Here is a 12710-nt window from a genome sequence, read left to right on the forward strand (position 1 = left end):
CGGCCCGGTAGGACTAATGCACCGGGAGTCCCATTCAGAAGGAGGGACCCCAGCTGTGTTAATCCCTTCAGGGCAACCTGTGTACTGGGTTTTGGGCGTGGGGAAGCCGCAATCAGGCTCTGTTCAGCTGCAGTTTCCTTGCGTGCAAAACGAAATAACACTGCATCTGTACAGCTGCTTACCACTGTAGTTCTGTGAACATTTCCAAACACAATTATAGTGCAATGACGACACTATTTGTAATTGGTTATTACCAGTGCTTGACAAATCACCCACAAATCTACTCGCTGAACCAAGAAATCTATTCGCCACCTAGCCCCGCTAAAAAAAAAAAAAAAAAAGAAATTGAATAAATTCCTAGTAAGAACTACATTCGTTTTTGACATAAGTTTATTTATTGTATTACATTTATACTTTACTACAATTAGTCCTTTTTACGTGTGTGTGTGTGACTAGTTTCCTGAACCCGTTAACCAGTGTCTGGATGCCCCTGCTTCACAATATCTAAAGCAGCAATCCCGCCTGGGATCTTACCTGATCCGCAGTCCCTCAATGTCCAGGTAACATAATTCCCGCAATGTTATACATTGGAGGGGAGGTGTTCCCTACCTGTCTTCTGGGTTAGGGGGGATTCCGATGTCTCCCGTGTGAAGCTTGAGAGCCAGATCTGGAAGAAAGCAGTATAGGTTATTTCGGTGTAGGTATAGGGCAATTAAGATATATAGGGTAAATAAGATATCAAGATCCAGAGTGTGAGATAGTGTAGGTGACAGAGAGAGAGAGAGTGGGTGACAGAGAGAGAGTGGGTGAGAGAGAGAGTGGGTGACAGAGAGAGAGAGTGGGTGACAGAGAGAGTGAGTGGGTGACAGAGAGAGTGAGTGTGTGACAGAGAGAGAGTGTGTGACAGAGAGAGAGAGAGAGTGGGTGACAGAGAGAGAGAGAGAGAGAGTGGGTGACAGAGAGAGCGAGAGTGGGTGACAGAGAGAGTGGGTGACAGAGAGAGTGGGTGACAGAGAGAGAGAGAGAGTGGGTGACAGAGAGAGAGAGAGAGAGAGAGTGGGTGACAGAGAGAGAGAGAGAGAGAGGGTGAGAGTGGGCGACAGAGAGAGAGAGTGGGCGACAGAGAGAGAGAGAGCGTGGGCGACAGAGAGAGAGAGAGTGGGCGACAGAGAGAGAGAGTGGGCGACAGAGAGAGAGAGTGGGCGACAGAGAGAGAGAGAGTGGGTGACAGAGAGAGAGAGTGGGCGACAGAGAGAGAGAGTGGGCGACAGAGAGAGAGAGTGGGCGACAGAGAGAGAGAGAGTAGGCGACAGAGAGAGAGTGGGCGACAGAGAGAGAGAGAGTGAGCGACAGAGAGAGAGAGAGTGGGCGACAGAGAGAGTGGGCGACAGAGAGAGTGGGCGACAAAGAGACACACAGAGAGAGAGAGAGATGGAGACACAGGGTGAAGGAGAGAGACACTGGGCAGGTGAGACACTGGGCGACACCGGGCGGGTGAGACACTGGGTGGGTGAGACATATAGACCCAGCATGTCACACACACACACACACCCAGCATGTCACACCCAAACACCCAGCATGTCACACACACCCCCAGCATGAGACACACACACACACACCCAGCATGTCACACACACACACACACACACACACCCAGCATGTCACACACACACACCATGACACACACACACACACACACACACAGACCCAGCATAGCACACACACAAAGACAGACAGACACAGCATCCGTTGGACACAAGGAGGGAGGGGGGGGGGGGCTGGCTGTGGAGATGGTAATGCATGAGGCAGGGGGAGTACTTACTTCCTCTATAAACAGCCCTGGAAAGAATGGCGGACGTCACTGCTCCTGCTCATATAGAGCAAACCAGCGTTACTTAAGACAAGGTAAGGGACGTTGCAGAGGCCTCACGCGATCCCCCGGCATTTAATTTAAATGCCTTGAGGAAGAGTGCAAGGTCTCTGCAACTGCCCCCCCACCCTGAAAAATCTTTCGTGCACCCCTGATCTAGGGGCTACTAGGATAACAGAATGCAAAATCAGCATTACATACACAAGTGGTGCTCAACTCCTGTCCTCAATACCACCCAACAGGTCAGGTTTTAAGGATATTCCAGCTTCAGCACAGGTGATGCAGTCTTTGACTGAGCCACCTGTGCTGAAGCTGGGATATCCTTAAAACCTGACGGGCAGTCTTGAGGACTGGAGTTGAGCCCCCCTGACATACACCATGGCAGTCTGTGGGTTGGGGCTGTATTAAGCTACAGTAGATTAACCTTAGATGATGCTAAAAGTATAGAGATGCCTGATACTTAATACATTTATACAGTACATCCTGTTCATTTTAAGTAGGGAAAGCATGCCAAACAACCAACTTTAATATATTCATTTTTTCAATACATTTTACTTATGGAATATAATTATTATTTGTAAAGGCTGTTATTAATGTACTTTTTCACACTATGAAAAATACCGGATTTTTAAAATAATTGTTCCTGTTTACATAGGGATTTATAATGAAGGCATTTGTTATTAATAATGACCTATATTTGACTAATGAGCAACAGGGAAGCCATTTAACATTAAATGCAACAAACAAAACCCATGTAATATTATAATCATTAAACTTAAGAAATGAGTAGTATCAATTGCATACTTACCTGTTATATAAAAAGATGACTAATAATTACACGAAAAATCTCACATAGGATCAGAGTGAACGAATGACAATGATTTGTTTAATCTATATATGTAAAACTCAAAATCTGTTTCTGTGGGTTTGTGCGCGCTCTTGTTGGCTTTCATTGACTGTCAAGCTCTCCCATTGGCTGACTGCGGGCGGGCCTTGGCTCTCATTGGCTCTTGCGGTCTCTGAGTGCAAGGCAGGGTGACGTCATTATATACACACAGAGAGAGGGGAGATACATATATTATATACACACACAGAGAGAGGGGACATACATATATTATATACACTCACAGAGAGAGCAGAGATACATCTACTATATATTTGTGAAAGCACGGTATGTTTGTCTGCATGGCCTGTGTCCCTAGGGGAAATCTCATTGGTCCCTTGGGCCGCCCCCGCACACCTCTCATTGGCCTGAGGCGGAGTGACGGGCCAAAGGACACACAGTGTCACACACACACACACACACACACACACACACACACACACACACACACACACACACACACACACACACACACACCTCACCCTCCCCCCAAGCTCACACCCCGGCGCCGCTACAGTCAGCGGGGGGGCCACAACACGCTGCCTCCCGCCTCACATCCACGTGGGAGCGGCCGGATGGGTGAGGCAGCGGCCGGATGGGTGAGGCAGCTTCCGGATGGGTGAGGCAGCATACCCACGGGCCTCGCCGCACGCTCCTCGGCACCGCCTCACCTCTCCCACCCCCCCTCACAGCAAAGCCCAGCCTACCCGGCGCCGCCTGCAACGCTCCCGCCAGCCTTGCAGGAGGGACCCCACACATGCCCCGTGCTGCTCACCCCCCCTCCACATGCCCCGTGCTGCTCACCCCCCCTCCACATGCCCCGTGCTGCTCACCCCCCCTCCACATGCCCCGTGCTGCTCACCCCCCCTCCACATGCCCCGTGCTGCTCACCCCCCCTCCACATGCCCCGTGCTGCTCACCCCCCATCCACATGCCCCGTGTTGCTCACCCCCCCTCCACATGCCCCGTGTTGCTCACCCCCCTCCACATGCCCCGTGCTGCTCACCCCCCCTCCACATGCCCCGTGCTGCTCACCCCCCCTCCACATGCCCCGTGCTGCTCACCCCCCCTCCACAGGCCCCGTGCTGCTCACCCCCCCTCCACATGCCCCGTGCTGTTCACCCCCCCTCCACATGCCCCGTGCTGCTCTCCCCCCTCCACATGCCCCGTGCTGCTCTCCCCCCTCCCCCCTCCACATGCCCCGTGCTGCTCTCCCCCCCTCCACATGCCCCATGCTGCTCACCCATCCTCCACATGCCCCGTGCTGCTCACCCCCCCTCCACATGCCCTGTGCTGCTCTCCCCCCTCCACATGCCCCATGCTGCTCTCCCCCCTCCCCCCTCCACATGCCCCGTGCTGCTCTCCCTGCAGCTTCCCCCCCTCCACATGCCCTTTGTCCAGCTCCCGTCCGATCCTGCCCCTCCGTACCAGATGACTGCAGGGTCCGTCTCCCGACCTGCACGAGGAAGATGCTGCCGACTGCAAGGTAAGCAGCTCCCCCCCCACACATTCCTTCATCTCCAGCCTGATCCCTCTGTACACACACACACACACACACACACACACACACTATATATATCTCTATACATAAGACACACACACACACACACATGTAGACACACACACATGTAGACACACACACATGTAGGCACACACACACACACACGTACACAGACACACACACATGTACACAGACACACACACACGTAGACACACACACACACACACGTAGACACACACACACACGTAGACACACACACACACACGTAGACATACACACACACGTACACAGACAGACACACGTACACAGACACACACACATGTAGACACACACACACACACACGTAGACACACACACACACACGTAGACACACACACACACCTATACAGACACCTATATAGACACACGTATACACACAGACACACGTATACACACAGACACACGTATACACCCAGACACACGTATACACATGCATACACACACACGTATATACACACACGTACACACACACGTATACACACGTACACACACATGTAGACACGTATACACACACACGTAGGCACACGTATACACACACACACACACACGTAGACACACGTATACACACACACATGTAGACACACACGCATAGACACACACACGTACACACACGTATACACACACGTACACACGTGTATACACGTATACATACACACGTATACACACAGCACACGTTGACACACGTATACACGCAGACACACGTATAAACGCAGACACACGTATACACGCAGACACACGTATACACGCAGGCACACGTAGACACGCAGGCACACGTAGACACATGTATACACACACACGTATATACACACACACGTATATACACACACGTATACACACACGTATACACACGTACACACACACGTATACACACGTACACACACATGTAGACACGTATACACACACACACACACGTAGGCACACGTATACACACACACACACGTAGACACACGTATACACACACATGTAGACACACACGTGTAGACACACACACGTACACACACGTGTACACACACATACACACACGTGTACACACACGTGTACACACACAGACACACACGTGTACACACACACGTAGACACACGTATACACACAGCACACGTTGACACACGTATACACGCAGACACACGTATACACGCAGACACACGTATACACGCAGGCACACGTAGACACGCAGGCACACGTAGACACGCAGGCACACGTAGACACGCAGCACACGTAAACACACATACACACGCACACACACGTAGACACACGTAGACATGCAGACACACGTAGACACGCACACACACATAGACACGCACACACACGTAGACACACACACGTAGACACACACACGTAGACACGCACACACACGTAGACACGCACACACACATAGACACGCACACACACGTAGACACGCACACACACGTAGACACGCGCACACACACGTAGACACGCACACACACGTAGACACGCACACACACGTAGACACGCACACACACACACACGCACGTAGACACACTCACACGCACGTAGACACACACGTACACGTAGACACGTACACACACACACACACACACATGTACACGTATACACACACACATGTACACGTACACACACACACACATGTACACGTACACACACACACACGTATACATACACATCATGTATACATACACATCATGTATACACACACACATGTATACACACACACATGTATACACACACACATGTATACACACACACACACACACATGTATACACACACACATGTATACACACACACACACACTTATACACACACACACACACATACAATGTATACACACAAACATGTATACACACACACACGTGTGTATACACACACACACACTATCCCCAGCTCCACCACATCAGCACACCGGTATCCCATGCCCCCCCCCCCAGCACACTGGCATTCTCGGCTCCCCACCATTCCCAGCCCCCATCAACACCATCAGCACCCACACATTGGCACCTTCGCACCTCCTCCATCGGCACACCCACATCCGCACCCCACATCAGCAACAAACCCTCCCAAATCAGCACACCGATACAATCACCATAAGTACAGCCACAGCAGCAGTACCACCGCACACCGCCATGGGCCGCGTGGACCACTCCCCACCCAAATGCATCCCGGGCAACGCCGGGGCTCTCAGCTACACACACAGAGAGAGGGGAGATACATATATCACACACACACACACACACACACACACACACACACACACACACACACACACACACACACACACACACACACACACACACACACACACACACACACACACACACACACACACACACACCAGAGATACATATATTATATACACACACAGAGAGGGAAGATACATATATCATACACACACACACAAAGCAGAGATACATACAAGCAGTCCTCGGTTATCCGACACAATGCGTTACTCAAAATGGCGTTGGATATCGAAACGTTGTAAAGCGAAACACGTTTTCCCATAGAAACACTGTTTAAATGAAAGGTTCCGTTCCTGAAGGCATTTTTAACACTAAAATACACCAAATATTTTACGCAGGCAATAAGATATGCAGCACACACATAAATTATATAGTGCATACACAAATTATATAGTGCATATATATATATATATATATATATATATATATATATATATATATATATATATATATATATATATATATATATATATATATATATATATATAATTTTACATAATATATAATATAAAAATATAATATATTATATAGTATAATATATATATTATATACACAAACAACTTTGCAAAGCGTCGTAAGAGCGTTGGATAAGCCGTTTTGGCGTTGTAAAAATGAACATAGGTATGCATTGCATAGCGTTGGATAAGCCATTCGTTGTAAAACGAAGCGTTGTAAAACGAGGACTGCCTGTATATTATATACACACAGAGAGAGGGGAGATACATATATTATATACACACACAGAGAGAGGGGAGATACATATATTATATACACTCACAGAGAGAGGGGAGATACCCCGCTGTGAATGGGGGTGGTGGGGGGACGGAGCTGTGAAGGGGGGGTGGAAATCGGAGCTGTGCAGGGGGGGAATGGAGCTGTTGAGGGGGGGGGGGGGTGGAGGTGTGAACGGGGGGTGGGCCGCAGCTGTGAACATACAGTAGGGGAGAACGGAGCTGTGAACGGAGGGGAATGGAGCTGTGAACGGGGGGGGGGGGGGACGGAGTTGTGAACGAAGGGAAGGGGGACCGGAGCTATGAAGGGAGGGGGGGCCGCATTCATGCGCTGGGGGGGGGACCGGATTGCCGTGAACAGGGAAGAAAGAGAGAGGGAGGCAGAGAGGGGAATGAGGAGAGAGGTGAATGGGGGGAGAGAGCGAGAGAGGGGAGCGGAGAGAGACAGGGGGAGTGGGAAAATTACATCCCCGGCAACGCCGGGTATATCAGCTAGTGGTTAAATATAGGCAACTAACAGGAATCAGCATTTTCATCTGTTTTTACATGTGGTTTCCCTGGCAGCCAGATGTGTTGGAGTGTTTTTATGATCTTTATATTTTTGTGATAAATTGAAATAGAACCTCAATCCCACTTGCAAAGTGTCACCCCCACACTTTCCTTTCTGTCCCTTGTGGGGTGCTATTATCAGCCAAGGATGGTCAATAAGTGACCGACAAGACACACAATTACACTGTTACAAATGAAGAGAAAAGCATATTCAAGAATAATACAGTTACATTTTCACATTAAGGCAGCAATTCTTGTTGGACATTTTTTTATAATATATATTTTTTTTCACATTAGCTGAAACACAGTTTGTACAGCTGATCCACAGTTCGTCCCATGCTCTGGAGACCCTCTGTTCAATTGTCCTGACCGGAATCTTGTTAATAATAATAATTGTTTGTTCTTGTATAGCGCTGCTAGTTTTACGTATGTTTTAGTTTAGTTTTATGTTTTTGGTGCCTGAGGCACAGGGAGAAAGTGACTTGCCCAAGGTCACAAAGAGTCGAAACCAGGAATTTAATCAGGTTCCCCTGCTTCAAACTCTGTGCTAGTCAGTGTCTTCACTCGCTGAGCCGCTCCTTCTCCTTCATACATGGAGAACACCAAGATCAGCCTCACTCTAGAAGCAGTGTTGGCCTTAGGCTTTGCGGGACCCAAGGCGGCACGCAGGCAGCAGGACGACCACTTGTAAAAAGGTTAAGGGGACTTACCTTAACGAGCGGCCTTCCTCCAGCAGCGTCGCGGCATCATGATGTCACAGCGGCTTGTGATGTCACGTTGCCATGGCAGCGCATTGTCATATGACATTGCGGCGTCATTGGACACTACAGGAGGCGGACTACTCCGGAAAAGACAAGACCCCTCTCACAAAAAAAACCACACCTCTTAGCCGATCCCGAGGCCCCGCGCTTTCTTCTCTCCCTCCTCCTGTCGGCGTAGGGATCCAACTTCCTCTCGACCGAAGGAGGGACCTGGAGAAGGGGGGCCCCACGCTCCCTCCTCCGGCTCACCCCTCCAGTCCAGAGTGATCGCGAGGTCCCGAAGGTGCGGGGCACAAGGCGGCCACCTTGCCCTAAGGCCGGCCCAGCGGAGTCTGGGGGCCAATAGAAGGCCACAACGTCACAGGAAGATGACGTCACAGCTTCCTATTGGTGACTTTGCCTCCCATATTGCTTTTTTTGTTATTATTTTACCGACAAGAAAACTGCAAATATCTCAGGAACTAGAAAGGGGGAAAGTGGTTCCCTGGAGCTTGGAGTCCTGCATCTCAGCTCGGGGAGAAACATGGTTCAGATATATAAGAATATCTATTACTATCTATCTCTCTATCAATCAATATTCGTGGACAAATGATCAAAGGGGCCTACAATACAATGCAGGTCTCTGACTGTAAAGGGGTTAATGTTGCTTATTCTTTTAAGCCACCACTTGTTTGTCTATTACATGGGACAAGTTATTTAAGAAGTAGAAATATTGTATGCATATACCGTATGGGGCCACATATTTAGCACCCTCTCTGAATGCTTTATGCCAGGTGTGTCAAACTAATTTCATGAGGGTCCCGATTTAGATTTAATTGCACTTCATTCGGGTCATACATAGCATACCTTTCTAAATACGCATATAAAACATAGTAGTGCGGCTGTATTATAGATGTCAGCATTAAACTCACTCTTTCCCCCCTCACTCCCCCATTCTACCTCACATCCCCGCCTTCATTATTCCTCTCCCCACCTCCCACACTTAATATGCCACCCTCACTTGCTTAAATATATAAATATATATATATATATATATATATATATATATATATATATATATATACACACACACATACGATATCCAACCCGTCACACACTCAATACCCCCCCTCACACTTAATGTCTGTCCCCCCCCTCCCACTCTTAATACCCCTCTCATTCACACTCTGACCGGATGAGGAGGGCTCAGTCCGGAGCAGGGCCCGGGTGGGGCAGCATGAGGGAGGGCTTGTGTTGTCTTCCATGCTGCTACGACTGCAGCAGGATCCCACACAAAGGCTAACCGGGCACTCCTATTGGCCCGGCAAGCCTCGCGAGAGTTGCTGCTGCTGCTTCTGCTTTTGTACTGCATAAGTACTTGCTGTCAACTTTTCCTTTAGCTTACTTAAGCCAACAAAGAGAACTCTTTAATATAGTCTTTCAAAGGGATAAATACCCCAACATGTGGGTGTGTTGTAATAGGATGAGTAAGTTTGGGATTTATTTGACACAGATAATGTGAAAGTCATACAATTGTATCATATCAGTATGTGTCATTTTGAGCTATCATACTTGAGGGGGTGTAGCAAACAGGCCCAGCAGCCAGACACACAAGTTGGGAGGGATGCCCCACAGCGGGACAGCAGGTGTCCCAGCTCTCCCTCCTGTCATCAACTGCATATTATCCAGCTTTTCACTAAATTAAATAGTAGGGCCTGGCTGCCTAAATAACAAGCTTGCAATACAGGAAAACAGCAGCTCATTTGACAGAAACAGAGAGCAAATAACCATTAATAACATTCAGTGCTTTACTTTTCAAGCCTTTTGAAATAATGTAATACTCAAGTAAGCCTATAGGTTTACAAAGAAAGCTCAAACTGAAGCTAGTTTAAAGAGGGTTGTCACATTTAATAATATATGCTACCAATAAGGGGTGGGGGGGTCTGAGGGCAGAAGTTCCCCTTAACTAGGGTGACCAGCTGTCCCGGTATAGCTGGGACAGTCCCGGTTTTTTAATGGCTGCCCCGCATTCTTTAAAATGTCCCTTTTTTTGTGACTGTTCCGGTTTTGGCCACCAGAGCAGGGGGGGCAGCAGAGAGCAAAGAATGCAGGCAGAGAGGAGAGTGGAGGCCGGTCTGACTGCAGCTGCAGAGGGTGGGGGCGGGGTTAGTGTCAGCGGAGCCTCAGCAGTGAGAGCCGGAAGTGAGGTGCCTGCTGCCAGTCAAGATGGTTTCCCCCCCCCATGCTCCAGAGTGAAAGTTAGGACACAACGTGTGTGTGTGTGTCCCTACAGACAGGACTATTGGCCCTGTGCAGAAATACCTGCACACAGGACTATTGGCCCTGTGCAGAAATCCCTGCACACAGGATTATTGGGTTTGTGCAGAAATCGCTGGAGACGGGACTATTGGCCCTGTGCAGAATTCCCTACTGACAGGATTATTGGGTCCGTGCAGAAATCCCTGCAGACATAGGGTGACCAGACAGCCCCCCCCCCGCTCCTCCTCAGAGCGTGTGTGTGTTGGTTAGTCTTTGTGTGTGCAGGTCAGTGGCTGTGAGTCTGTGCATCAGTGGCTGAGTCTGTGCATCAGTGGCTGAGTCTGTGCATCAGTGTGCTGGTCTGTCTGTGTGAGTGTCTGTGTCTGTGCAGGTCAGTGGCTGTGAGCCTGTGCAGGTCACAGAGATAATGGGGGGGGGGGGGGGTAGAGAGAATGGTGGAGAGTGGAGAGGGGGTGAGGGAGAGAATGGGGGAGAGAATGGGGGGAGGGAGGGAAGGGAGAGAATGGGGGGAGGGAGGGAAGGGAGAGAATGGGGGGAGGGAAGGGAGAGATTGGGTGGGAAGGGGTAGGAAAAGGAGAGAATGGGGGGTGGGAAGGGAGAGAGAATGGGGGACGGAAGGGAGAGAGAGAATGGGGGGGAAGGAATGGAGAGAGACTGGGGGGTGAGAGATAATGGGGGAGGGGAGGGATAGAGAGAATGGGAGGAAGGTAGAGAGGGAATGGGGGAGAAGGTAGAGAGAGAATGGGAAGAGGTAGAATGAATAATACAGCATCAATGGTGACACTTAGATAAATATCATTATAATATTCATTTTTTAGTCATGTCATTAGTTGTATTAATATTTTTTTTTATGTGTCCCGGTTTTTCATTTTCAAAATCTGGTCACCCTACCCTTGCCTCAAATGCCCCCTCCAACTTCTGTGGTGTGTGCCCCACCACTGCAGAGAAAAGCTGGTGTTTCCTGCTCCCTCTCTGCCTGTTCTCAGTGCTGTGAAGTTTCAGTTCAAGGATTGTAGGGGATATTGAACAGTAGATTTTAGGACTGCAAGCATCAGGCTTGGCTGTGGGGAAGGTGCTATTTTTTGCAAAACTGCAGACTCTGTTTAGTGTAGGTCAGGAACCCTCTGTGGTTGTGCGTCTGTGTGTGAAAATGTGGTTATCTGTGCATATGTGCATGTGTATGCAAGTGTGCCTTTGTTTCAATATGTGGGCGGTCTACTGCAGACAGAGAAGGAATGAGACTTTGGGAATAGACTGGCTTGGGTTACATATGGCTTAGGCCTAAAAGAGGGCCCAATCCCGTTGCTTAGGTGTCATATTTGACTCTTCGCTTTTGTTATTCTCTCAATGCCATTGCTAAATCGTGCTGCTCATTTCTCAGCAACAGTGCTAAAATATTACCTTTTCCCTGTTTCTCTACCACTAACATGTTAATGCATGCCCTCACTCTCTTCCAACGTGACTACTGCAACCTTTTCCTCACTGGCCTCCCGCCACTAATCACTAAGGCTGCGGTCCCAGTCACTGCCACAGCGCACGGCTCGGCGTGCGCTGTGCGTGTAAGCACCGCCCCTCAATGGGGCTGGGCCCAGTAGTCACCTTCCCGCTGAATGTGCAGCTGCGCCCTACTGCAAGGTTTTTTACAACTCAATGAAATTCAGTTTAGACCTTGCGACGGAGGCGTGGCCCCACCCCCGCCGGCGGTTCACCCAATAAGGGGGCGAACCAGCCGCGTGACGTGATGGCCACGCCCCCGCAAATCTCAGACCACACCCCCTCCTGTCACAAGCTCCCTCTCTCCTAAAAAGACTGCAGATCGCGGTTAGCGCTGTGCACGCAAAGCCCCCTCCCCCCCGCTGGGCGCGCGTGTCACAGTGACGACTGGGACCGCACCCTTACTACA

The 12710-nt window shown here is 49.6% G+C and overlaps 1 protein-coding gene across 5 annotated transcripts in view; it reads left to right on the forward strand.

Annotated features, from left to right (window-relative positions):
- The window catches only part of SH3TC2 (SH3 domain and tetratricopeptide repeats 2), an 86295-nt gene that overhangs the window by 23872 nt on the left and 49713 nt on the right, over window positions 1-12710 (forward strand). The window lies entirely within an intron of this gene.

Source organism: Ascaphus truei, chromosome 5 (assembly GCF_040206685.1).
Source record: "Ascaphus truei isolate aAscTru1 chromosome 5, aAscTru1.hap1, whole genome shotgun sequence".
Classification (NCBI taxonomy): domain Eukaryota; kingdom Metazoa; phylum Chordata; class Amphibia; order Anura; family Ascaphidae; genus Ascaphus; species Ascaphus truei.